The following is a 25,734-nucleotide window of genomic DNA, read 5'->3' as shown; positions in this document are numbered from 1 at the left end:
AGCAGGTGCTATAAAGCAGAAAATTTTAGCACATGCAAACTCAGCCAAATACTACTCAATTATTCTGGACTGCACACCTGATGTTAGTCATATTGAACAAATGACAATGACTGTACGTTATGTTGATGTAATCAAACCATCAGATAATGAGATGTCTGAGCCTGAGGTTATCATAAGAGAACATTTCTTGGGATTTGTTCCACTAAAGGAGACTACAGGTGCCTTTATGACAGAAACTCTTCTTGGACAGCTTGAGCAAATGGGATTACCAATTGAGAATCTGTGTGGTCAGGGTTATGATAATGGGAGTAACATGAAAGGCAAAGAAAATGGCGTACAAAAAAGAGTCCTGGACATAAACCCATGTAAATTTTTTGTGCCCTGCAATGCACACTCTTTAAACTTGGTAGTCAATGATGCCACTAAGTGTTGTCTTAAAGCAACCAGTTTCTTCAATTTGGCTCTACAGATCTATAATTTCTCTGCATTGACTCAGGGTTGGCAAATTCAAACTAGCAATGTATCACTAGCAATGCATAACTGTTAAGCCATTGAGCGAACCAAGATGGGAGAGTCGGATCGATGCTTTGAAACCACTGAGATATCATCTTGGTAGTATATATGATACTTTAATAGAGATCTTTGATGACACAAGTCTAAAGGTTTTATCTGGAAATACTTCCCAAATTGAAATTAAGGCCCTTGCTGATGCAATTTGTAAGTTCAAGTTTGTGGTATCCCTTGTTACATGGTACAACATCCTTTTTGAAGTCAATCTTACAAGCAAGCTACTACAAAATAAGGAAGCTGATTTAAATTCAGCTACAAGCCAATTGCAAGTGACCAAGAATTACCTTGTGGGCTGCAGGTGTGATGAGGGTTTTCAACAAGGTTTGATAGATGCTATTGAGATTGCAAAGGAGCTAGAAATACTACCAAACTTTGCGACAGAACAGGTTAGAAAAAGGAGAAAGAACGGCAGTTTGAGTATGAGGCCCAAGAAGAGGCACCGCAAGATCCAAAGCAGAAATTCAAAGTAGGTTTCTACTATGCTGTCTTAGACATGGCCATACAATCTGTTGAAGAGAGATTCCAACAGCTACAACAATATAATTCCCTATTTGGCTTCCTGTATGATATATACAGTATCAACAAAAAATCTACTGAAGATGTATTTAAGGCCTGCAAGAATTTGGAAAAATCATTGATGTACAGTGGAAACAAAGATATTGATGCTGAAGATCCGTGCTGTGAACTTATAGCAATAGCTTGAAGACTTCCAAAGTCTATGCTGCCACAAGGAGTACTTCTTTTCATACTACAACAAAAACTCCTGGATAATGTGCCTAATGTTTCTGTTGCTCTAAGGATCTTCCTCACATTTCCGGTGTCAGTGGCAAGAGGGGAACGCAATTTCCCAAAGCTCAAACTTATAAAAACTTACATACGCTCAACAATGCTGCAAAAGAGACTAGTTGGCTTGGCAACTATATCAATTGAACATGCCCAAGCATCGGCACTTGACCTGAGGGAATTGGTGACAAAATTTGCAAACGAAAAGGCCTGCAAAGTGAAATTTTGATGTGCCTGAAATTGAAACTTTTAAGAGGCTTAAATTTTAACATAACAATTCACAAGATTATTCAAAATGATTTGTGTGCTAAAACATTTTCTTTTGTATTTGAGAAAGATAATCAAATATTGTTGTATTACTTATTATTGCAATTTAAAATAAATTTAGCAGTTTCAAGTTTTGTGCTTTTCATTTTTTCTACAAGACATCTGTTTTTGAAAATTGAAGTTAGCAATTTTTGTTTGAGGGGTGCAAGTAGTTAGCCTTGCCTAGGGCGCAAAATAGCCTGGCACCGCCACTGCTGATACCTCACCCCAAATCTCCTGATGACTGCTCCCAAGGGCTTCATATGGATGTTAAACACCATGGGAGACAAGATGGTACTCTGCGGCACTCCACAGCACAACTACCAGGGGGCTGAAAGACAATCACCCAATGCTATTCTATCAAAATGACCTTGGAGATAGGATTGGAACCACTGTAAAACAGTGCCTCCAATTCCCATCTCACCAAGTCGGCCCAGAAGGATACCATGGTCAATGGTATCAAAACCTGCTAAGAGATAAAGTAAGAGTAACAGGGTTGCACTCCCCCTGTCCTCCTCCCAATAAAGAGCGACCAAGGCTGATTCAGTCCCATAACCAGGCCTGAACCCAGAGTGGAACGGTCAAGATAATCTGTTTCATCCAAGAGTACTTGCAATTGCTGTGCCACAACCCTCTCAATCACCTTCCCTAAAAAGGGGGTATTTGCGACCAGTCAGTAATTGTCACAGACCAATGGGTCCAGGGTGGGCTTTTTCAGAAGCGGTCAGATCACCGCCTGTTTCAGGGCAGCTGGAACCACTTCCTCCTGCAACAATGCATTAACCACACCCTGGATCCACTCGGTTAAACCCCCTTGGCAAAGCATTAAATAGCCAAGAAGGGCAAGATTTCAGAGGACATGTTGCTGGCTGCATCATCGCAAGCACTTTGTCTATGTCATCAGGACGCATCAACTGAAACTGTTCCCAAGGAATTGCAGCAGACGTTGCAGTAGACAGCTCACTGGGGACTACAGCAGATGTGGATGAGGCATCAAGATTGCTACGGAGGCGAGCAATTTTACCCTCAAAGTGCCTTGCAAACAATTCACAATGGGCCTCCGAAGGGTCTACAACACCATTTCCTGGAGCTGATGTCAACAGACCCCTGACAATATGGAAGAGCTCCACTGGATGGCAGAGAAGTGGGCCTTTTTCGGTGCCCTCATTGTCACACAGTAGGCATGGTTATGATGTTTTACTCGTACCTGATCAGCCTCACAGCAAGTCTTTAGCCGCTTGTTCTCTAGCTATTGCACAGCCTGTTTCATTGCCCTTAGCTCACCACTGTGCAAACCGGGCTCCAAAATGCTGGAGAGGGCACTCAGGGGCAACCGTGTCAAAGCCCACCGTGCCTCTCTGTTTCACAGCATGACAAGGGTTTCAACAGGGTCACCTGCTCTGTCTACTAGGAACTCCCCCAGAGCATTCAGGAATCCAGTGGAATCCAGACCCCTGACAATACAGAAAAGCTCCACTGGACGGCTACTTGAAGATGCAATGCAATGGTGGCAGAGAAGTGGGCCTTCTTTGCCGCTCTCACTGTCACACAGTATGCACAGCTATGATGATTTACTTGTGCCCAATCAGGCTCACAGCACATCTTTCGCCACATGCTCTTTAGCCGTCGTCCAGCCTGTTTCATTCCCCTTAGCTCACTGGTGTACCAAGGTGCAAACCAGGCTCCACAATGCTGAAGAGGGCACTCAGGGGCAACCCTGTCAAAAGCCAAATGCGTCTCACTGTTCCATAGCATGACAAGTGCCACAAATTGGTCACCTGCTCTGTCTACTGGGAACTCCCACAAGGGCATTCAGGAATCCTGTGGATTCCATTAGTCTCCAGAGGTGGACCATCTTAATCTGTCCACCACCCCTGCAGGGAAGGATCGGAGCCGTAAGTCTAAATTTCACCAGGAAGTGGTCTGACCATGACAATGGGATGATATTCACACACCCATCTCCAGACTACCCCTTCCTCTATCTGGAGCAAAAAACAAGTCGAGTGTGTGCCCTGCCCTATGCGTCAGGCCTGTGACAACTGGAGACAGCCCCACGGTCATCATGGAGGCCATGAAGTCCCAAGTCAGAACATTAGAGGCAGCCTCAGCATGGACATTGAAACCACCCAGCACCCAGTTCTGGGCTCCTCCAATACCACAGCTGAGACAGCCTCCGCCAGCTCGGTCAGAGAAGCTGCCAGGCAGCAGGGTGGACGATACAACAGCAGCAACCCAGTTTACTGTCTCCTTGGCCCAACACCAGGTGCAGGCCCTCACAGCCAGCTCCTGGTTTCCTGGTGACAGAGATGGAAGTTCTGTAGACCACAGCAACTCCTCCCCCCCTCCTGTCCCTGGAGCCTGTGCTGGTGTTACACTGAGTATCCAGGTGGGAAAGCTGGGTCAGATCAACTCCTTCCAGCTCACCTACCCAGGACTTGGTAATGCACACCAAATCAGCACCTTGAGAGTGGTCTTATTGTGTACCAGTCTGGCGTTAAACAACAGCACACATAGGCCAGTTGGCGCAGCAGATGAGCAACGAGGAACCCATCCATGAGAGGAGTGGGAGAGAAGAACAATACATAGATAGACTTGCCTTCATCTTCTATGGTAGTTCACTATCTTCCCATGGCTACACCTCCCTCTACCCACGATCACTGGAATTGGGGTGGCATCACCCATATCCCTCCTTACTAAGACTCCTCTTTAACACCTGATATGGATGCAACAAGAGCCCACCAACAAAACCTACCTGAACCAGTTATCCCAATAAGCCTCTGAGAGAATTGGGAATAGTCAGACCCACTCAATAACTTTCACCCAGGACACATTTACTTCCCCGTCTCACACCAGGGAGGGCCAGCTTTCTGCCAGTTACAGACTCTCACTCCAAAGGCATCTGGTGACTTTCTCCTATAATTCAGTTCACTGCTCAGACTCTCACCATGCACAGGATCTACACATGTGCCATAAACCCTCCCCACTACCAATCTCCTATAGATTTTTTTTAGAAATAGCAGGGGGTAGCTTCCTGGCCCTCAGGACTCCCTAAGGGGCTCCCCAAGTGATGACCCCCAAGGGCAGCCAGGCTTTTAGGTCCCTTGACCCAGCCAGGAGCTGATGGAAGAGGCTGCCAGTTTGACTTCAGCCTCTCTCTGAAGCCGGGGTCAGGCAGGGGGTCCCAGTCCTTGCAGCACTTACCAGGGACCTCAGCTGTCTCAAGAGACAGCCACCCAGAGGAGTGAGCAAGTAAGTATCCAGATACTCACTCCCAGGGCAGGTCTTCTCTAGTCCTTCAGTGCTGCAGCCGTTCCCTATGCCAGATGCCAAATAAGAACCGAGGTGTAGATCCAGACCCAGAGCAAACAGAAACCTTCATATCCACAACATGCCTTGGCCAAGTGTCCTTACTAAGGCTGCAATCCAATACACACTTACCTGGGAGTAAGTCCCGTTGAACCCTATGAAGCTTCCTTCTGAGTAGACATGTATTGGATTGCAGCTTTAAGGAACAATGGAAAGTAGCGAGCCAAAAGGGATAAAAGCAAGGAAAGATTTGAATTTGGAAGAAGCAAGAAACAAAGTACTCTTAGAAACAGATGGACTAAAACCAAATAGTACTGTATGTCCTTTTCTTGTGACAGAAATCATATCTAGCCTAATGCTGACATTAGCAGCAGCAACAAAGACAACAGGTACAGCAATCATTTGTTAGTGTTGTGTACCAAATGTGTCACAAATTGCCTTACAACTAAGGAATCCAACTTGCATACGTGCTTCTTCAGATGTAAGTTCAATTGTGCAATGGGGCTTACACCCAAGTAAGTTTGTATAGGACTGAAGCCTTAGCTAGTTTGTAGTTTGGTTGCTTCTGATCTACTAAGTAGGAACGGTGCTCTTTAGAGTATTTTGGTTTTTTATCCAATGTGTGCAAAGTCTAGGATAAGCATAAAATGTGTCTGTGTCTACAAGGTGACAATCTCTTCCGACAAACACAAGACAGAAGCACTAGGGATTTTCTATTGAGCAAATGGAAACATTATTTCTAGAAGTAGTGGAATAATTTTGTTTGTGATGAGTATTTGTTTTCATGCATAACAAAGAGATTTAACTCCTGCTTTATATGAAACACAGAACAAAGCCTTACCCAAGCAGTCACTACCAATTTTCACAGCATTTGTATCAATATGTACAATAGATGAAAGGTACAACTGGGACTCTTCCCATTAATTCTTCTATGGTGGTATATGCAATATAACCAGCTATTCACCCACAGAGCATCTACCCCTCTGTTAGATAGGCTGCCTTCATTCCGGGATTTGAATAGTACAGCCTGCAGTAATTGAGATTTCCTTAAAAATATTGAACTATTTTCACTATTAACTACTATCTTGAAAATCCGGAGGGCAGCGTTCCAAGAGCTTTGATTTGCCCCCAAAATGATTTGGTTCCCAGAATGTTTCAATTTCTGGATTTAGCAACTCTGAGCTGTGGTGCAGAAAATATATATTTTTAAAAATCTTTGAAGCTAGGCACAGAGAACAGCCAAGTAGCTGGCTAGAAATTGCAATGTGCTTTATTTTATTTTATTCCCCCCCCCCAGCCTCCGGATTGCAGCCCAGCTGGCATACAGACATGGAGTGGGTGCCAGAAAAAACACAACCAACATACTAGATATCAGGATTTAACTTTCTTTTCTAATAATAAAAAAAATGACTGAGAAAATGCAGTTTGCTGATGTTCGTTCGGTAATTATCTGCTTCCATATTATCTGCCTTTTCTCACCATTGCTGATGGACACAGCCTGCTGAGCTTTGCTTTCCAATTTATAAGTCCTAGGTATATGGACAAAAACCTGTGTTTGTGTAAGAAATATTTAGAATAAGCGTAATTCTCTTTTCCTTTCCCTGCACTTTTCCCACATCTTGTCATCTTATCCAAGAAGGATAAACCAAGCAGTCTGGTGGCAGGGTAATAGCTAGAGATTGATCTTACTTCTGGCTGACAAAAAAGGAGTTATAAATATCAAAAGAGGCAATACTAGATTGTCCTGCATTGCGGTGCCTCCAGTGCTGAGACACTTTGTTCACCCCTGCCCTCTAGTGGTGGCCCTCAATAATCTGTAAGATGTGGGCTAATGTGTTTAGGGAGGGTGTGAATATGAACAATTCATATTGAATATGAACAATTCCTGCATCACAGCCTGTAGTCCTATTGGGACTATTTGGCCTTCAGGTCTCCTCCAAGATTTTCCATGGCTAAGGGTAGATTCTTTTGATGGGGGGAGGGGGAGGTAGTGGGTTGTAACAATCCATCTTAGCAGTATTCCTACCAAACGGTATTCCTCATATCATATAGAGCTGAGAAAATGTGAACTGATTACCTGCTTTGTGTTGCAACATGCCACAGGCACTGTGAAGCATTTAATAATTCCCAAATATGGTACACATTTTGGACAGCGTGCTCTTCCCAGGGGCATAAACAAGGGACAATTTTATTTATTTATTTCAACCATGTATTTACCAGTTAACACCATTGTTTCTAAGTGATGTACAAGAGATATAGAAAATAAAATCAGAGAAAATTAACCATAAAACCAGAAAAGCTTACTTAAAGTACCTGCTGAAATAATGAAAAAGTCTTCATCAAGTGTCTGAAGTTCAGCAAAGGGGTGTGTGTCTGATGTTAGCCTGGAGGGAGTTCTACAGAATTGGACCTACAATACTGAATTCATAAGATTTATAATGTATCAATGTGTATGTATTAAATTTATGTCAAATAAAGGGTTTGTGCATTGGTTAAAATGGGGAAATCAAAGTAGAAAGGCAGTATCAAGTGTAACATTTTATTTACCAGCTTTTCCCAGCCTTTGCCCTTTCCAAATGCTTTAGACTATTATTATTTCTTATTGTTTATTGAATGTATATCCCACCCTTCTTCCCAAAGGAGCCCAGGGTGGCAAACACATCAACAAAACAATTAAACTAAACAAAAAGCTTTCTAAAAGCAGCTACAGTCAAAAACATTCTAAAAGCAGTTACGTTAAAAACATTGTTTCATCCAGTGATCTCCGGATTGCCAGGAACAGTCTTCTTCAGCTGTCAAAAGGACTAGAAATCCTATCAGCCCTATGCAGCATGGTCAATGGTCCGGGATGATAGCAGTAGTCCAAAACATCTGGAGGGTTCCAGATTGAGGGAGCCTGTCTCCAAATGATATCACCAAAGGGTGGTCATAGCAACCATGCCATACTGATCGATCTTGATGTAGAAATATTGTCTTTATTTGTTTATATAAATATTTCAATTCTGCTTGTCTAGTGCCCGTGTACCATTCAGGGGGAAGAAAAATATCTTGTCATGCTTTATCTCTTGCTCAGGGGCATCACAACAGAGCTTGGAAGTAACTAGTTACAAGTAACGAATTACTTGTAATTTATTATTTTTTTGAGTAACGAGTGGGTAACTTCATTACATTTTGCTGGTAATAGACCAAGTAGTAACTTCATTACTTTTGAGGAGTAATTGTAATGTTTCCAGCATTACTTTTGCGCATTACTTGGGGGGGGGAGCAGGGGAAGTCTTCTGTTCCTCTGATTTGTGAATAAAAATCATGTGCTTCAAATTAGGCTCTGTGCAGCGTTGTTCTTCCTTCATGCTCTGTATGGATGCTTAGGAGGCGATGAGGGAGGAGGTGGAGAGCAAGACGGGGTGGAGAAAACAATTGTTTAAAATTGACAGGAGTGGAAGGAGAAAAGAGCTGGAGGCAATATATATATACACAAATATGTGTGTTGGGGTATCATCATTGCTGGGGGTGGGGTGAGGGGATGTGAGATTCTGTTATGCCATTCTGTTAATCTTAGGGATAAAAAAAATTATTCTACTACCCTCTGTGTGTGTGTGCTTATTTTTAATGTTGTTTTAGGCTACTTAGATGTGCAGCAGCCAAGGCCAGCATTTTGTAGGCAATTTTTTTTAAAAAAGTAACTAAAATGTAATTGTAGTGATTACTTTTGAGTAAAAGTAAAGTAATCAGTTACTTTCAGAGCAATTGTAGTTGTAACGGTAATTACTAATTTTGGGGGGCCATGTAACTGTAACTGTAATTTATTACTTTTTAAAAGTAATCTTCCAAGCTCTGTATCACAATAAGGTAAGAACCAGACATTACAGGTGGTGTTTGGCTGCTCCAAAAACAGCATCCTATGTCTCCTCCTCCTCTCTCATCCAGTATTAACTAGTAAACCAAAATATGAGATGTGCTGACTTCTGCCCCCCTCCTTGTTGTTGTTGTTGTTATGTGCCTTCAAGTCGATTACGACTTATGGCGACCCTGTGAATCAGTGACCTCCAACAGCATCTGTCATGAACCACCCTGTTCACATCTTGTAAGTTCAGATCTGTGGCTTCCTTTATGGAATCAATCCATCTCTTGTTTGGCCTTCCTCTTTTTCTGCTCCCTGCTGTTTTCCCCAGCATTATTGTCTTTTCTAATGAATCATGTCTTTTCATGATGTGTCCAAAGTATGATAACCTCAGTTTCATCATTTTAGCTTCTAGTGACAGTTCTAACAGCCAAGTATTTGTTTTTTTCGCAGTCCATGGTATGCGCAAAGCTCTCCTCCAGCACCACATTTCAAAGGAGTTTATTTTTCTCTTAGCCGCCTTTTTCACTGTTCAACTTTCACATCCATACATAGAGATTGGGAATACCATGGTCTGAATGATCCTGACTCTGGTGTTCAGTGATACATCTTGGCATTTGAGGACCTTTTCTGGTTCTCTCACAGCTGCCTTCCCCAGTCCTAGTCTTCTTCTGATTTCTTGACTATTATCTCCATTTTGGTTAATGACTGTTTATTGACTGCATCTTGCAAAGACAGAGAAACTTGAGTGGCATTGTCATCATATAATGTGCTTTGGTTTAATAGATGTAAACCCACAGAGGAATGAGGAAAGAGGAGATGGCTGCCACACATGCACTGCAGAGAAAAGGAGTGTTCAGAACCTAGCCTCTGATAACAGTGCAGTTTCAAAGATATGACTGGATATATTGTGCACAGTCTGGTGGATAGCAATGTTTTGGACCTGGAAGGAATTGCCTTCTCCCAAAGTGTGTGGTTTAGCTTGCTTGTTTGGATCATATGGAGATGTATGCTCAAGTCTATGCAACTAGATTTCCCCTTCTAAAGCAGTTCGGCTGCTTTCGTACAGCTAAAATATGGACTATATCTTTGGCATTTTCTGCAGCAATTGCAGAACACCCAGTTGTCATCCTGTTGGTGTTCTCAGAATCCTGCAAAGATTGGGAACCTGTGGTTCTCCAAATGTTGTTGGACTCCAACTCTCATCAGCCCCTGCTAACATGGCTGATGATCAGGGATAATGGTGACTGTAGTCCAGCAACTTCTGGAGGACCATAGATTCTCCCACCTTACAGCATAAAAATCAACCCTATGTTGGGCTCAAATTGGGGGCAATTTTGGCTGTGTGAAAGTATCAAAGCTTGACAAATAAGTAGAGAATCAGCACCTGAGTATGTCATATTCATGTTGAATGACAGAAAATGCTCCCTATAAAAGCAAAAGATGTCGACAGCAGGGGCAAGTGCAGAATGTTAAAATATTAATGTTGGTAAACATTGATTTGTTTAGATTTAATGCATAGGATTAAGGACTCATGAATGGAGCAACAGACATCAGGCTATGCCTGAAGGTAAAATGTGGTTTCCTAGTTATGAAAATTTAATTTGACTGCGTATGGTATAATTGCTCATATTTATAGCAGCCTCATTCCAGCAAGATAACAGTCAGTCAAACGGACAATACCTCCTCCCCTCACCAAACAGCTGTGAACTCTTTGGGCTGGAGACTATCCAAATTTTAAGACCTATGCAGAGAAAAGACAGCAAGTTAGCAATCCTGTACTGCACGGTTTTATATTACAATTGCCCATTTCATCTTATATATGATTCCATTTCAAGGTCAGGTATTTTTTTTACCCAAATTGAAACTCCTATATGTCCCACAGAAATGTTTCGATCTGATTTTCATTGGTATAGTGGACTTTTTGGAATGCTCTGGCAGAATAGGATGCCTTAAAACTGATGCAAATTAATGATTCACCTTAAAAACTTTAATTATATTGGCATCAATATTAACCTTTTAGTGTATGAGATTTCACTCATTTCCTTTAAAATTCTCCTATTAAAAAAAGGTGTGCCTCCACGGAATAAATTTTCTTCAGATACCAGATTCAAAAGTGTCAATGAACAGTCTCAGCAAATGTGCTGGCACATCTTTTTGCAAATTCTGGCACAAGTACATGGACATCCTAAGCAAAACAAAGAAATAAGTCTCTCTCTCAAAATCTGCTTTGGAACAATAAGACTCTCATCATAGTCCAGTCTGATCAGGATTTGATTTACAGCTCCCCACTTTATCGTTGCTTTTAATGGAGAACTGATTCATTGATGGCTGGCTGCACACTAGAAATAATTGTTCATCACTGGTCTGGTTTGGACTAGTGCACGGCTGACCATATACATACTGCCCCAAAAGAGGAAGTCCATCACCCCCCAAAAAAGGACATGAGTTTGCATAAATTTGCACACGCTAATTTATTACAGATGCAAATCTAGAAATAAGTACTGTGATTTAAATAGAAATACACATAGTCCATCTCACCATAGTGGATGCAACTATAACCACGATGTAATTCACTTCTCCTGTGTGTCTGCTCAGTCTTGTTGTCCAGGTACTAACTGTTAATGGGCAATTTCCAGGCTCCTGCTCTCTCTCTCTTTCTCTTTCTCTCTTCTTAGGGTCCTTTGTAAAGTAGGAAAAGTGGCCACACTCAGTAAATGGGCATTTAATAATAGCAACAAAAACCATCAAAGTCTTAATAATATATTCTGGAACATACATTATTCTGGTTCATAACGTTTGTGTCACTCGCACTCCTCCCCAATAATTTCAGATGATGAAGTAGCTCTTTAAGGTCATCATCTTTTACCCACTGGGAAAAGGCCCACTGAACTCAGTGGAACTTACTTTTAATTAATAGATTTAACATATACCGGATTGAACTGTCAGGCTGTAATCCCCTGCCCACTTAAGTAGCTGTAAGACCTTGCATTGCATTGAATGCAATGGGACTTACTTCTGAGTAGACATGAGTTGTGCTGTAAATCAGTTATGTGGAGTTATTAACCCCAGCAAACACATGTAATGGATCAGCTCCCTCGAAAATCCAGAGGTCATTTCTGAATACTGTTCCAAAATTCTAACGGAAAGGCAGCATTAATCATCTCTAACTCTCTTCTAATCATCTCCTTTTTCATTCCTTTTCTTTTTTTAATAATTCTACTTGTTTTCTCTTTCCCATTTCCCTCCATTCTTCCTGGCCACTCAGTAAACACCATTAATAACTGATACAAAGAATCAGGCACATGCATATAGATAAACTGGGCATGACAAAATATCAACTTGCAGCTGCTCAATTGAATGCCGTATCTGTACGAGTGGTAATTACTTTTAATTTAATTAGGACTCCTAGTATTGTTTCTATCTCATAGATTACATTATAACATGTAATGTGTTAAAGTAACAAGACAGAGGAAGGTGGGGAAGAAGCAGTAAATATTACCCTTTTTATCTATAATGTCATAGTTTAACTTGTCTGGAACATCGGTTGTTTGCTTCCAATCACCGTTTCATAAACTCCTTGGAGGATCTCCCTCCTTGCAGGAATTCAAATGCTGTTGATAAATAAAATAATAAGTGTTTTGTGTTCATTTATGTGAGTGGGAGAGCATGGAAGAGGCTTAAATTGAGTTTGCCTGAAACAAATGTGCTGTTGTACGTTCATGAAGTGAATTTGGATCGTAGGCATCGACAAATAACCACATCAGCATCCACATCACTTGCAATGTTCTCAGTTTTCCTCTTCTAACTTTGAAACATTTCTTCTTTGTCATGTTCTTACTCCACCAATTCAGTAGCAGAGTGAGTGCATAGCAAAGTGCAGGAAAAATATTCAGAATGTAGGAAACAAAATATAATTATACTTGAGAGGTTCATCTGATTGAATGGCCAGCCTGATCCTATGGTACCACTCAGGATGCATTCTCTGTGTCTGGGCGATGGATGGACAAATCTGTCCATTTCAGTTTCTCTCAGTTTCTTACTTTTCTAGTCTTAAGTTCAGTTCTCCATATTTCCACATAAGTTTGTGGGGGGTATTTTGTAAGTCCTCAAGAAAATTCATTTAGTGCAAATTTCTCCCAATATACACGTCTTTGTATGTAATTTTGCCTAGTATACATTTTGTTGTAAGGAGGATTCCCAAACTAGGTATTTTATGTTATTTTCACCAATATTTGCACTTTTGTGCACACTTTCCCCTAATATACACATTTTTGGACACATTATTTGGTTGGAGAACTGCGTCACAAAATTTGGTGAAATGCAAATTTCAAATGATAGCTGTTTCAGTTTTGGAAACTGCAAATTAGGTAGGTGCACATTAAAATCCTAATCAAACGAAATTTCTCTCCCATCCCTAATCAGAGCTAATAATAGTAGTTGTAGGTATTATCCGATGCATTCCCAGCAGCAAGGATAAAAGCAAAACAATAACTGTAGAAACCAGTGCCAGCATAGCAACAGCTGCTTCAACTGCATCCTTGTCAACTTTGTCACCACCTACCAATCTTGATGTGGTTGGATGACACTCTATTACATGTGCATGGGAGGTATCAATCAACACATGGCAATGGATGGAATACCGGAACGCCATCAAACTATTCAGTATGCAAACATTCTTCCCATATGCATAGCACAAGCACAGTGCCTAGAAACAGATCTGCTGTTGTTGTTACATGCCTTCAAGTCGATTACAACTTATGGCAACCCTACGAATCAGTGACCTCCAATAGCATCTGTTATAAACCACCCTGTTCGGATAGATGCCAGCATTTCCCCCAGCAGAGCATCCCATAGTCTAGGAGGAGGAGGATTAGATGTAGAAAGCAGAGGTCCTCCAGAAGGAGGATTCACTTCGGCTGGGGAGCCAATGATTCCATATAGGCTATATCAATAAGACAAACTCTATCTTCAGAAATAATGTTACACTGTCATCAGAAGGGAGAGTGACCTGAGCAAGTACAGTTTTCTCCTACTCTTTTCCCACCACACACCAAATTGTGTTCAGTTTTCTCCCTTGAGCTGGTGGAGGAATGCAGATGAAAGAATTATACTTTCTCCTCATGCACCTGGTGTCACGCCAGGCAATGTGTTCTGCCAGCACAAGGGGATTTAGTAGCAATCCTATCCCATTTAGGGATAGAAGCTGAGGACAGGTTTGCTCAGCTAGTGCCTTTTTAAGTAGTAGTAGGGCTTCTCCAGATGACCTACTTATTTATTAAGTTTATATCCTGCTCTTCCTTCCAGAAGGAGCCCAGCATTCAGCATTCATCTTGATCTGCTTGCACAAAGTTTATTCACTGGTTAGACTATGTCCAGTCTTTATTGAGCAGTCATTCTGATTTGCTTACAGTGTGGTTATATGTCAGTGAGCATTCAACCAGCATTCATCCTGATTTGTGTGTATGGAGGTCATACATCTTTCCATTAATCAATCATTTATCCCCCATATTTTAGTGTATTTCCCTTTTCTAACTGCAAAAAGTCAGGGGAGGGAGGAGGAAAGCAGATTCGCTGGGCTAGCAGAACAATTTAATCCATTTTAATTATGCAAACCTGAAGTTCCCACCCTCACTCCCAACCATAAAATAACAACAATTATTTCTCTGTAACATCTGAATCAGGAGAAGTGGTGCAAGCTCTGGACCGGTGCCTGGACTTGGTGGTGGGCTGGATGAGGGCCAATAAACTGAGTCTGAATCCTACCAAGACAGAGATGCTGTGGGTTGGTGGTTCCCGAATTCAAATAATTGGTCAGTTGCCTGCTTTTGATGGGTTGTACTCCCTCTGAAAGAGCAAGTCCATAGTCTGGGGGTGCTCCTGGATCCATCTTTGTCACTAGAGGCCCAGGTGACCTCAGTGGCTATGAGTGCCTTTTATCAGCTTTGACTGGTAAGACAGCTGCGGCCGTTTCTGGACTGGGATAGCCTGACCACTGTTGTGCATGCACTGGTAACCTCCAGGGTGGGTTACTGTAATGTGCTCTATGTGGGGCTGCCCTTGAGGTTGGAAGTTGAAGCTGGTGCAAAATATGGTAGTGCAATTGCTCCCTGAAGCAGGTTATTGCCAACATGTCACCTCTCTGCTGAGAGAATTGCACTGGCCGCCCATTAGCTACCGGGCTAAGTTCAAGGTTCTGGTTTTGGTATACAAAGCCCTATACATCTTGGGACCAGGATACCTGAAAGATCATCTTACCCCTTATATACCCAGTTGATCACTACGCTCTGCAGGTGAGGGCCTCCTACAGATACCATCTTATCAGGAGGTCCATTATGCACAACGTAAGAAATGGACCTTTAGCATGGTGGCGCCTACCCATTGGAATTCCCTCCCCTTAAATATAAGACAGGCACCATCTCTGTTATCTTTTAGTTGCCTACTGAAGACCTTCCTCTTTCAGCAAGCCTTTTAAGTAGAAACCTTATCCCAGTCTGTGTCTGTGTTGGAATTGATATTTAAGATGTTTTCAAAGCTTTTTAAAAATATGTTTTTAAAGATGTTTTAATATATTTTGAAGACAGTTTTTATGATGTTTTAGAGTGCTTTAGTGTTTTTGTTTGCTGCCCTGGGCTACTCCTGGGAGGAAGAGAGGGATATAAATTTAATAAATAAAATAAATAAATAAACAATCTGGAGGCACATTTAGCTATTTCCAACCAGAGTTCACCAATCCATTATTACAAATGGAGTCCTTTGGAAAATATCACAGTGGTTGTGCTGAGCTCATATTTTACTTTTTAAAGCACATCCCTTTTATTTTTAAACACCATCTGTTTGTTGTGGTTTTTAAAAAATATATAGATTTTATTAAGTTTTTATCATTAGTAAATATTGACACAATACACAGGCTCTGTGGTGGAGCACAGCCACATCCATTTGGTTTTTTAAAGCACCCATTACTTTATGAAATAAAAATAGCATTTCTCGTACTCCATAACATCACATACTTTTAAAAAACTCTGTAATTATTATTTCTCAACTATTTTAAATATTTATTATAGTTCTATAGTAAAATCTACATTAAATATGAACAATCTTTTTCCTCAGGATTATTTCTTGTTAATATTTTATTTTATTTTATTTAGCAATTTCTCCCACTTTAGAAACTTCTGTAAACAAGGTTTACTGAAGACATTATTATCTATTGTTTTATTGTTATGTTCAGAATTTGTGGCAAATTCAGAGGTGCAGGATCCCTTCATGATAGTCACAATCATGCCTTCTTTCACAACAGACATCTCTAGGAGCCAATCAGCATGAAAGAAGAGAGTATTAGCTACTGAGAAGAGTCTTCTCGGTGACTGACTCACCTCCTTTCACTCTGATTGGTTCCAATCAGCAGGAAAGGACCAGGAAGCATGTTAGAAGGTTCTTCTCAGTCGCTAATCTGCTCCTCTTTCATGCTGATTAGCTTGTAGGATGCTGGAGACACAGGGACCCTGCTGGGACCCTACTCCCAAAAAAGTAAAGGGTCTAAGACCCCCCGGGTCTGTGGACAACTACACCACTGGTCAGAAGAAAGGCACTTATCTGCTACCCTGGGCTATGTTTTGCTTGAAAAAATCACTTTTTTTAATCCAAATAGTTTAAAATTGACTGGAACACTGAGAAAAATCAATAGATTTTGTGGGACTTTTTGTTGTTGTTCCAGGACTTTTTCATTTACAGCCGGAAAATTGTAAATAGTAGAGGGTAAAAGTTGGGGACATTGTTTACTATTGTGCATGTGACAATAAATTAAGAGCACTATGTTGCAGATCTATTTCTGTGCAAATCCTGCAATGATCCCCTGCTAGATTCCAACCCCATTTTCTTGGAAGGTCAGTCTCATTCCAAATACTGTTCGGGCACCTTCTCCAGGGATAAGATGCATTTCCCAGAGGTTGAGGAGATGATCTTGCTTTGGGAGTGCTCTTCCCACCCTTCACCCCTTTTCTTCTTTTGGTTCTTTATTCTCCTTCCTTGCTTTGTTCTCAACCTTTCCAGTATTATGTATGTTAAATAAGGCTGCAACACTATACACAGTTTGTTTACTTGAAATATTTTGTTCTGTCTTTCACAAAATGTTCCAAGGCAGTTCACAAATAATAAAAATGATAAAAATACACTATTGTTAAAATCCACACTATTGTTAAAACAACTCAGAAAACGGCAAGCTCAATAGTTAGCAAAGGCCTCTGAGAATGAATAAGATTTTAGCAGGCACTGAAACTGACTGGGCAGGTCTACACAGGAGTTAGCTTGGACTAAGTCCCACAGAACTCAGCTGAACTCAGTGGGGCTTACTTCTGAGTAGACATGTATAGGATTGTACTGTTATTTGTGCACTGAGATTCTTAACATACTAATGAGCTAACACGTTATATTGCCTTATCTCTGTTTCTGTGTGTGATTTATTGGCAATATTTTTGAGCAAATACTATATAAGCATTCACATTCTGACTTGCATGGGTAAAGGTGTTTCTGCTCAGTGAATGTTTTCCACATTCCATGCATCCTATCTTTGCCATTGTGCTTGGACCTCAACTTGGATTGCTGCTTTCAATCCCATTTTTAAGTGAACCAACAGAAGTTGCATCTCATGGACTAATACAGAAGTCAGAACACAGCTATTCTTCAGATTTTCTTCAGATATTCAGAAAGCTATTTCTTCAGATTTTGTACTTTGCAAAGCAGCTGAAGGGGAAGACGTGCAGTGGAAAAGTGGCAGACCAGGGAAAGGATGGACATCTCCCTCTTGTCCGTTCCATGCAATACCCACCCTACCTCCACGATATGCAGGACACAACGGAGTGAGGAGGACCCATGTTTGCCAGCAAATGTGTACTTCCTGGCCTAGTCATTTCTACAAGAACCCATCTGGTGGACCACTACTCCCATACTGCAAATGGGAAAGCTGCAATAATAGTAGACTACCCTAAGGTAACACTGAATTCACGGCTGCCAAAATTTGAACTGCTAAATTCCTAGTTTACACTTTGCCACTCTACTACAGGCAGTACCAGTTAAAATAAACCGCATCAGATAGTGTACAAAAATGTTGTAAGGTTTCTGTCAAAGTGAGCTTCAATCACTCTTTATTTCAGTCATAATAAAATACCTCTATACTCAGAAGTCGTCTTTCGCTTCATTATATTCCTGTTCCTTTTCTTAGTTATTGTGATGCCGCCTGACCTGAGGACACAAAAGTGCGTGCTCACACGCACACGCAGTCTTTGCGGCTTCTCTTGGGGTTTGTTTGATTTTAGCTTGTTTGGCGGCACAGCCGGCATTGCAGCTTCAGACTCGCCCTTCATTGCAATCCTAATGGGCAATTTCAGATTCATGATGAAGAGTAAGACAAACAGGCAAATGGCCGTAAGCACGCAAGCTTGAAGGGGTTTCGTTGCCAGCTCATTATAGCTCAACTAATGAGATTTCCATCCAATTTGCGGGATAGCAGAACTCTACTCAAAAAAGGGGGATAGAGCCACTGATACAATGGGATTACTATGCCCTATTTTTAAAAAAAGAGAAAAGAAATAACCTTGTAAAATTCTAAATTCACTGAGTTAGTGCAGTGTTCATATAACACTAACACAATACATAAACAGTTGTTGGATTATTTACATTGCTTTATTCAGCTTAGAATAATTGTTAAAGAAATGGAAACCTCATATACCCTACTTAAGCTGCAATAAAATCACAATTTATGCACAATCTTCAAATAAAACAAAGAGCGTACATTTTTCTTTTGCCATCTTGAGCATAAACAGAAGCTGTTGATCAGAATCGGTTTTGAGACTGGTAAAATGGATTGAAGAAGAAACTGAGAGCGTTTGATTCCAGGCTGTCTTACCTCATGAAAAGTAAGCCCCCAGATGGCACAGCATCCATAAACATTTAAAGCCATTTTATTTATTTATTTATTTATTAAATTTATATCCCACCCTTCCTTCCAGAAGTAACCCATTTTCAGATGCTCCATGATTTTTAAAGTGATCCTGAAATATATTCTGCTTCTTAATCTTACCTTGTAATGCAGGAATACAGAACTGTGTCCATTCAGATATTGTTGGACTATAACTCCCATCAAGTTCAAGGCTAATGTTCTAGTTTTGGTGTACAAAGCCCTATACAGCTTGGCACCAGGTAACCTGAAAGACTGCCCTTACCCCTTATATATTCAGTCGATCACTGCACTCTCCAGGTGAGGGCCTCCTGCAGATACCATCTTATCAGGAGGGCATTCTGTACAACATAGGAAACAGACATTTAGCGTGGCGGCACCTACCCTGTGGAATTCCCTCCCCTTGAATATTAGGCACCATCTCTGTTATCTTTTTGGTGCCTATTGAAGACCTTCCTCTTCCAACAAGCCTTTTAAGTAGAGACCTTATCCCAGTCTGCATCTGTGTTGGAATTGCTTTTTAATATGTTTTTACACCTTTTTTTTAAAAAAAATTCAATATGTTTTTAAACATGTAGTACAACATTAGCTTTGCATACAGAAGGTTCCAGTTTCAATCCCTGGCACCTCCAGGTAGGGCTGGGAATTGTGCCGTATCTGAAATCCTGGAGAGCCGCTGCCAGTTAATAGATAATACTGAGCTACATGGCCCGATGGTCAACTCAGTATTTATTTATTTATGTGATTTATATCCTGCCCTTCCTCCCAGTAGGAGCCTAGGGCGTCAAACAAAAGCACTAAAAACACTTTAAAACATCATAAAAACAGACTTCAAAACATATTAAAACACAACAACCATTAAAAACATATGAAAACAAAACATCTTTAAAAACATTTAAAAAAATATTTAAAAACTTTAAAAAAGAAGATTTAAAAATAAAAAGCAATCCCAACACAGACGTAGACTGGATAAGACGGTCGTTCAGGTATCCTGGTCCCAAGCTGCATAGGGCTTTATACACCAAAACTAGAACCTTGAACTTATCCTGGTAGCTAATAGGTAGCCAGTGCAATTCTTTCAGTAGTGGAGGGACATGTTGGTGATAACCTGCTCCAGTGAGCAGTCTCATTGCCACATTTTGCACCAGCTGCAGCTTCCAGACTAACCTCAAGGGTAGCCTCATATAGAGCGCTTTACAGTAATCCAATCTGAAGGTTACCAGTGCATGGACAACAGTGGTCAGGCTATCCCTGTCCAAAAACGACCACAGCTGTCTTACCATCCAAAGCTGGTGAAAGGTCACCTGGGCCTCTAGTGACAAAGATGGATCCAGCAGCACCCCCAGACTACAGACCTGCTCCTTCAGAGGGAGTACGATCCCAACCAAAGCAGGCAACTGACCAATTATCCAAACTCGGGAACCACCAACCCACAGCGTCTCCATCTTGCTAGGACTGAGAGTCAGTTTATTGGCCCTCATCCAGTCCACTGCAGAGGCCAGGCAGCAGTCTAGGGCTTGCACAGCCTCTCCTGATTCAGATGTTACAGAGAAACAGAGCTGGGTATCATAAGTGTACTGCTGATTCCTTGCCCCATTCTCCTGATGTCTGCTCCCAGGGGCTTCATATGGATGTTAAACAGCATGGGGAACAAGATGGTACCCTCCAGTACACCACAGCAGAACTGCCAAGGGGCTGAAAGACAATCACCCAATGCTATTCTCTCAAAACGACCTTGGAGATAGGATCAAAACCACTGTAAAACAGTGCCTCCAATTCCCATCTCACCAAGTCGGCCCAGAAGGATACCATGGTCAATTATATCAATAGCTGTAGAGAGATCATTTGCACTCTCCCTGTCCTCCCAATAAAGGTTATCCATCAGGGTGACCAAGTCCCATTCAGTCCCATAATCAGGCCTGAACCTAACTGGAATGGGTCAAGATAATCTGTTTCATCCAAGTGTACTTGCAATTGCTGCACCACAACCCTCTCAATCACCTTCCCTAAGAAGGGGATATTTATGACCGGGCAGTAGTTGTCGCAAACCAATGGGTCCAGGCTTCTTCAGGAGCTGTCAAATCACCGCCTCTTTCAGTGTGGCTGGAAACACTCCCAACTGCAACAATGCGTTAACCACACCCTGGATCCACTCGGTTAAACCCCCTTGGCAAGCATTAAAGAGCCAAGAAGGGCAAGGTTTCAGAGGACACATTGCTGGTTGCATCATCGCAAGCACCTTGTCCATGTCATCAGGACGCATCAACTGAAACTGTTCCCAAGGAATTGCAGCAGACGTTGCAGTAGACAGCTCACTGGGGACTACAGTAGATGTGGATGAGGCATCAAAATTGCTATGGAGGCGAGCAATTTTACCCTCCAAGTGCCTTGCAAACAATTCACAATGGGCCTCCGAAGGGTCTAAAAGGCCATTTCCTGGAGTTGATGTCAACAGACCCCTGACAATACAGAGAAGCTCCACTGGATGGCTACTTGAAGATGAGATGGTGGCAGAGAAATGGGCCTTCTTCGCCGCCCTCACTGTCACACAGTATGCACAGTTATGATGATTTACTTTTGCCGGATCAGCCTCACAGCACGTCTTTCACCACTTGCACTCTAGCCGTTGTCCAGCCTGTTTCATTGCCCTTAGCTCACTGGTGTACCAAGCTGCAAACCAGGCCCCACAATGCTGGAGAGGGCACTTGGGGGCAACCATGTCAAGAGCCCAACACACCTCGCTGTTCCACAGCATGGCAAGGGCTTCAATAGGGTCACCTGCTCTATCTACTGGCAACTCCCCCAGGGCATTCAGAAATCCAGTGGATTCCATTAGTCTCCAGAGGTGGACCATCTTAATCTGTCCATCACTCCTGCAGGGGAGGATTGGAGTCATGAATCTAAACTCCACCAGGAAGTGGACTAACCATGACAATGGGGTGACATCCACCCCTCCCATCTCCAGACCACCCCTTCCTCCATCTGGACCAAAAACCAAGTCGAGGGTATGCCCTGCCCTGTGCGTTGGGCCGGTGACAAGTTGATCAGCATCATGGTCGTCTTAGAGGCCATGAAGTCCCAAGCCAGAACACTAAAGGCAGCCTCAGCATGGACACTGAAATCACCCAGGACTATTGTTCCAGGCTCCTCAAATACCACAGCGGAGATGGCTTTGTCAGTTCGGTCAGAGAAGCTGCCAGGCAGCAGGGTGGATGGTACTGTCTCCTTTACTCAACACCAGGTGTCTCTCACAGCCAGTTACAAGACAGTGGTTTCCTGGTGAGAGATAGAAATTCTGTAGACCACAGCAACTCCTCCCCACCCCCGTCCCTGCAGCCTGTGCTGGTGTTGCACCGAGTATCCAGGTGGGTAAAGCTGTGTCAGATCAACTCTTTTCAGCTCATCCACCCAGGTCTTGGTAATGAACACCAAATCAGCACCTTCATCCATGATCAAATCATGGATGAGTGTGGTCTTCTTGTGTACCGATCTGGTGTTAAACCTTGACACACACACAGGCCAGTTGGCACAGCAGATGAGCAACAAGGAACCCATTCATGAGAGGAATGGAAGCGAGGAACAAGGTGTAGATATCTTCTATGGTACTTCACCACCTCCCCGTGGCTGTACCTCCCATGTCACTGTAATTGGTGTGGCATCACTCATGTTCCTCCTTACTAAGTCTCCTTGTAAATACTTGATATGAACCCAACAAGAGCCCACAAACAAAACCTATTTGAACCAATTATCCCAGCAGGCATCTGAGAGCATTGGGAACAGTCAGACCTACCCAATATTTTTCACACAGGGGACATTTACTCCCCCCCGACTCACACCCAGGCAGGGCCAGCCTTCTGTAAGTTACAGACTCTCCTTTGAAGGCATCTGGCGACTTTCTCCTATCATTCAGTTCACTGCACAGGCTCTCACACTGTGCAAGAACTACACATGCCCTCTTCACACTCTCCCCGCTCCCCATCTCCTCCAGACTGGCTTTAAAAAAATAGAAGGGGTAGCGCACTTACCCTTGAGACTTCCTAAGGGAATCCCCAAGTGGCAACCCCCTTCGGTGGCATGCCTTTGGTGGTGACCCAGGCGGCGGTGGGCTTTTATGTCCCCTGACTCAGCTAGGAGCTGATGCAAGAGACTGCAAGATTGACTGCAGCCTCTCTCTGGAGTCAGGGTCAGGCAGGGGGTCCCAGTCCTTGCAGCACTTACCAGGGACTTCAGCTGTCTCAAGAGACAGCCACCCAGAGAAACAAGGAAGCAAGCACCCAGATGCTCAGATACTCACTCCCAGGGAAAGTCTTCTCCAGTCCCCCAGCGCTGCAGCTGTATAAGGCAGCTTTTCATTGTGTAATTTACTCATATGTAGATGTAAATTTACACATAAGTAGACTTCTAGGAAATGGTCACAAATTTTAACCTGTACAACGTCCCCAAATTTCAGCCAGTTACCACTTACCATTTTTCTTCTGCAAACAAAAAACCACTGGGGTCCAAATATACTCTAGCAAAAAGCCCTGGGGGCAAATTTCTGCTTCAGGCACACTTTTACTGTGTAATTTACACATGAGTAGACATACTGGGTTGTCATTCTAGGAGACTGTCACAAACTATACAATGTCCCAAAATATCAGCCATTTACCACCTACCACTGGGGCCCAAATATACCTCAGCACAAAGCCCTGGGGGCCAATTGTGTGGTTTACTCAATATGCACAGGGAAGGGGTCAGCTCAGAAAAATTCTACCTCCTCTGAATAAGTGTATTTTGGCTAAAGGTGCTTTGGTATTGTCAAGCACAGTTGTCCTGACAGCACATACACACAGTTTCTGGGGGACAATGTTACCCCATCCTTCCATTGGAAATCTCATTAGGGTACATATATACACCAAAGATGGCCAGTGTGATTTTTTTGTTGGGTCTGCATGAAAGTTAATATATATATATATACAGAGCTTGGAAAAGTTACTTTTTTGAACTACAACTCCCATCAGCCCAATCCAGTGGCCATGCTGGCTGGGGCTGATGGGAGTTGTAGTTCAAAAAAGTAACTTTTCCAAGCTCTGTTATATACATATATATATATATATATATATATATATATATATATCCACAAAAGAGCTCGCCAGATCATAAACAAGGTGTTGGTTTTGACCTTTAAAACCCTATACGGTTTTGGCCCAGTCTATCTAAAGGAGCGCCTCCAGTATCATCAGCTATGCCACCCAACAAGATCAGCCTCAAAAGACCTTCTCTCCATCCCATCAGTCAAAACAGCCAAACTGGTGAGGACTAGATAGAGGGCTTTCTCAATTGTGGCCCCCACCCTGTGGAACTCCCTCCCAAATGATCTCCGCCATGCCCTTTCTATGATGAGTTTCCACCGGGCCTTGAAGACCTGGCTCTTCAGGCAGGCTTTTGGAGTGGGTTAGGTTTTATTATTATAGTTGAGATTTTAATGTTTTAACATATTTGTATGTTTTTATTTGTACGTCGCCCAGAGTGGCTGGACAGCCAGCCAGATGGGCGACTAATAAATTATATAAATAAATAAATAAATAAACTATAATCTTCAGAACACCTTAGCAACTTATCATTAATTTATAATAACTGTAATTTCAATTTAACACCACACTTGAAATATTCTTTCCATCACAGATTTGTTCACTCAGTGATGGCCTTGGAAACATGATTAGGGTTTTGTATTTTTAATTGTTCAGGCTGTGTTTTTCCTCCATAATGTCTGACATTACTTGTTTATTCAAACTCAGTTTTAACACACTGATGCATTTTAATAATACATTATCTAGTTAGCACACACAACTAAGAAATAAAGTTACATAGGATATGATCAGCTAGCATGTAGGGAAAGGGAAAAATCAAGTTTCTTCTGTACTTGAATATTTTGTATATCAAATTTAAGTGTCTCAAACATTAGCACATAATTGCTTTTAATGGACTAAATGTGATTCAGGTTTAACTTCTTTGATTCCCTATAAAGAATAATATAAAGGTAAAGGTGTCCCCGCACTTGTAGTGCGCGTCGTTTCCGACTCTTAGGATGACATCTTGCGACGTTTACAAAGCAGACCGTATATATGGGGTGGGATTGCCAGTTCCGTCTCCGACCTTTCTTTATCCCCTAGCATATGCCGGGTACTCTTTTACCGACCACAGATGGATGGAAGGAAGGCTGAGTGGACCTCGACCCCTTTTACCAGAGATTCGATTTCCTCCTTCAGTTGGAATCGAACTCTGGCCGTGAGCAGAGCTTCGGCTGTGTTACCACTGCTTACCACTCTGCGCCACGGAGGATCCTACAAAGAATAATATAGTGGGTTTTTAATGCTATCAAAAACATCCTATGTTTATTTACAAAGAAGGACTGCCCTCATGAGGTACTTTTAAATATGTGGGTAATATTCATCATATTCTATTTACCAGTATTTTCTTAATGGGTATAATTTTGCATGAATTTGGACCTTTTGGTTTGCAAAAATGAATTTCACTAATTTACCTGTCTTAAATCCATCAGTGTTATTTCTGAAGTTTGCAAAGAAAAACAAATTCTATTGGTGAGTATCACTTTAAATCCCTACCCCCTGCAAAAATGCTTTCAGTAAAGTAAAGCAAGTAAATTTTAAAGTTGAAAATAAGACAATCCTTGGAGTAAAAAATCAGTCACTTATCAGTGTACTTCCATGTGGCTCATTCAGAATTCAGAATTTGGAACACAAATTTAGAATATTGAACATGGCATTATTCATTACCTGGCAGTCAGTCACTCAAGGCAGTTAGCCAAACAAGCTATCTCTCTACATACAGGTGAACCAACATTTCTAAGAATCTTAAAAAATTGAAAACATTCATAAATCAAAATAGGAGGTTTTCTATGAGAGAAGCTAAGAACGTGCCAATTTTAAGTATACTGGATATGAAAACAAGTCGGCTTTGCTGACAGACGCCTCCA

General features: G+C 42.0%; 1 long non-coding RNA gene across 2 annotated transcripts; it reads right to left on the bottom strand.

The window, feature by feature from the left end:
* Positions 1-10,453: 10,453 nt before the first annotated feature.
* Positions 10,454-22,894, bottom strand: LOC133375643 (uncharacterized). 2 transcript variants are annotated; one of them, XR_009760277.1, is made up of 4 exons: positions 22,784-22,894; positions 12,309-12,420; positions 11,348-11,488; positions 10,454-10,550 (listed from the first exon to the last, which is right to left on the bottom strand). It is a non-coding gene; the product is annotated as an uncharacterized LOC133375643 (long non-coding RNA). The 2 variants fall into 2 exon arrangements; XR_009760275.1 differs by lacking the exon at positions 10,454-10,550 and having other exon boundaries at positions 11,279-11,488.
* Positions 22,895-25,734: the final 2,840 nt, after the last annotated feature.

This window comes from Rhineura floridana, chromosome 1 (genome assembly GCF_030035675.1).
Source record: "Rhineura floridana isolate rRhiFlo1 chromosome 1, rRhiFlo1.hap2, whole genome shotgun sequence".
In the NCBI taxonomy this organism is placed as follows: domain Eukaryota; kingdom Metazoa; phylum Chordata; class Lepidosauria; order Squamata; family Rhineuridae; genus Rhineura; species Rhineura floridana.
Note: the sequence above shows the minus strand (reverse complement) of the source record. Positions and strands in the feature narration are given on the sequence as shown.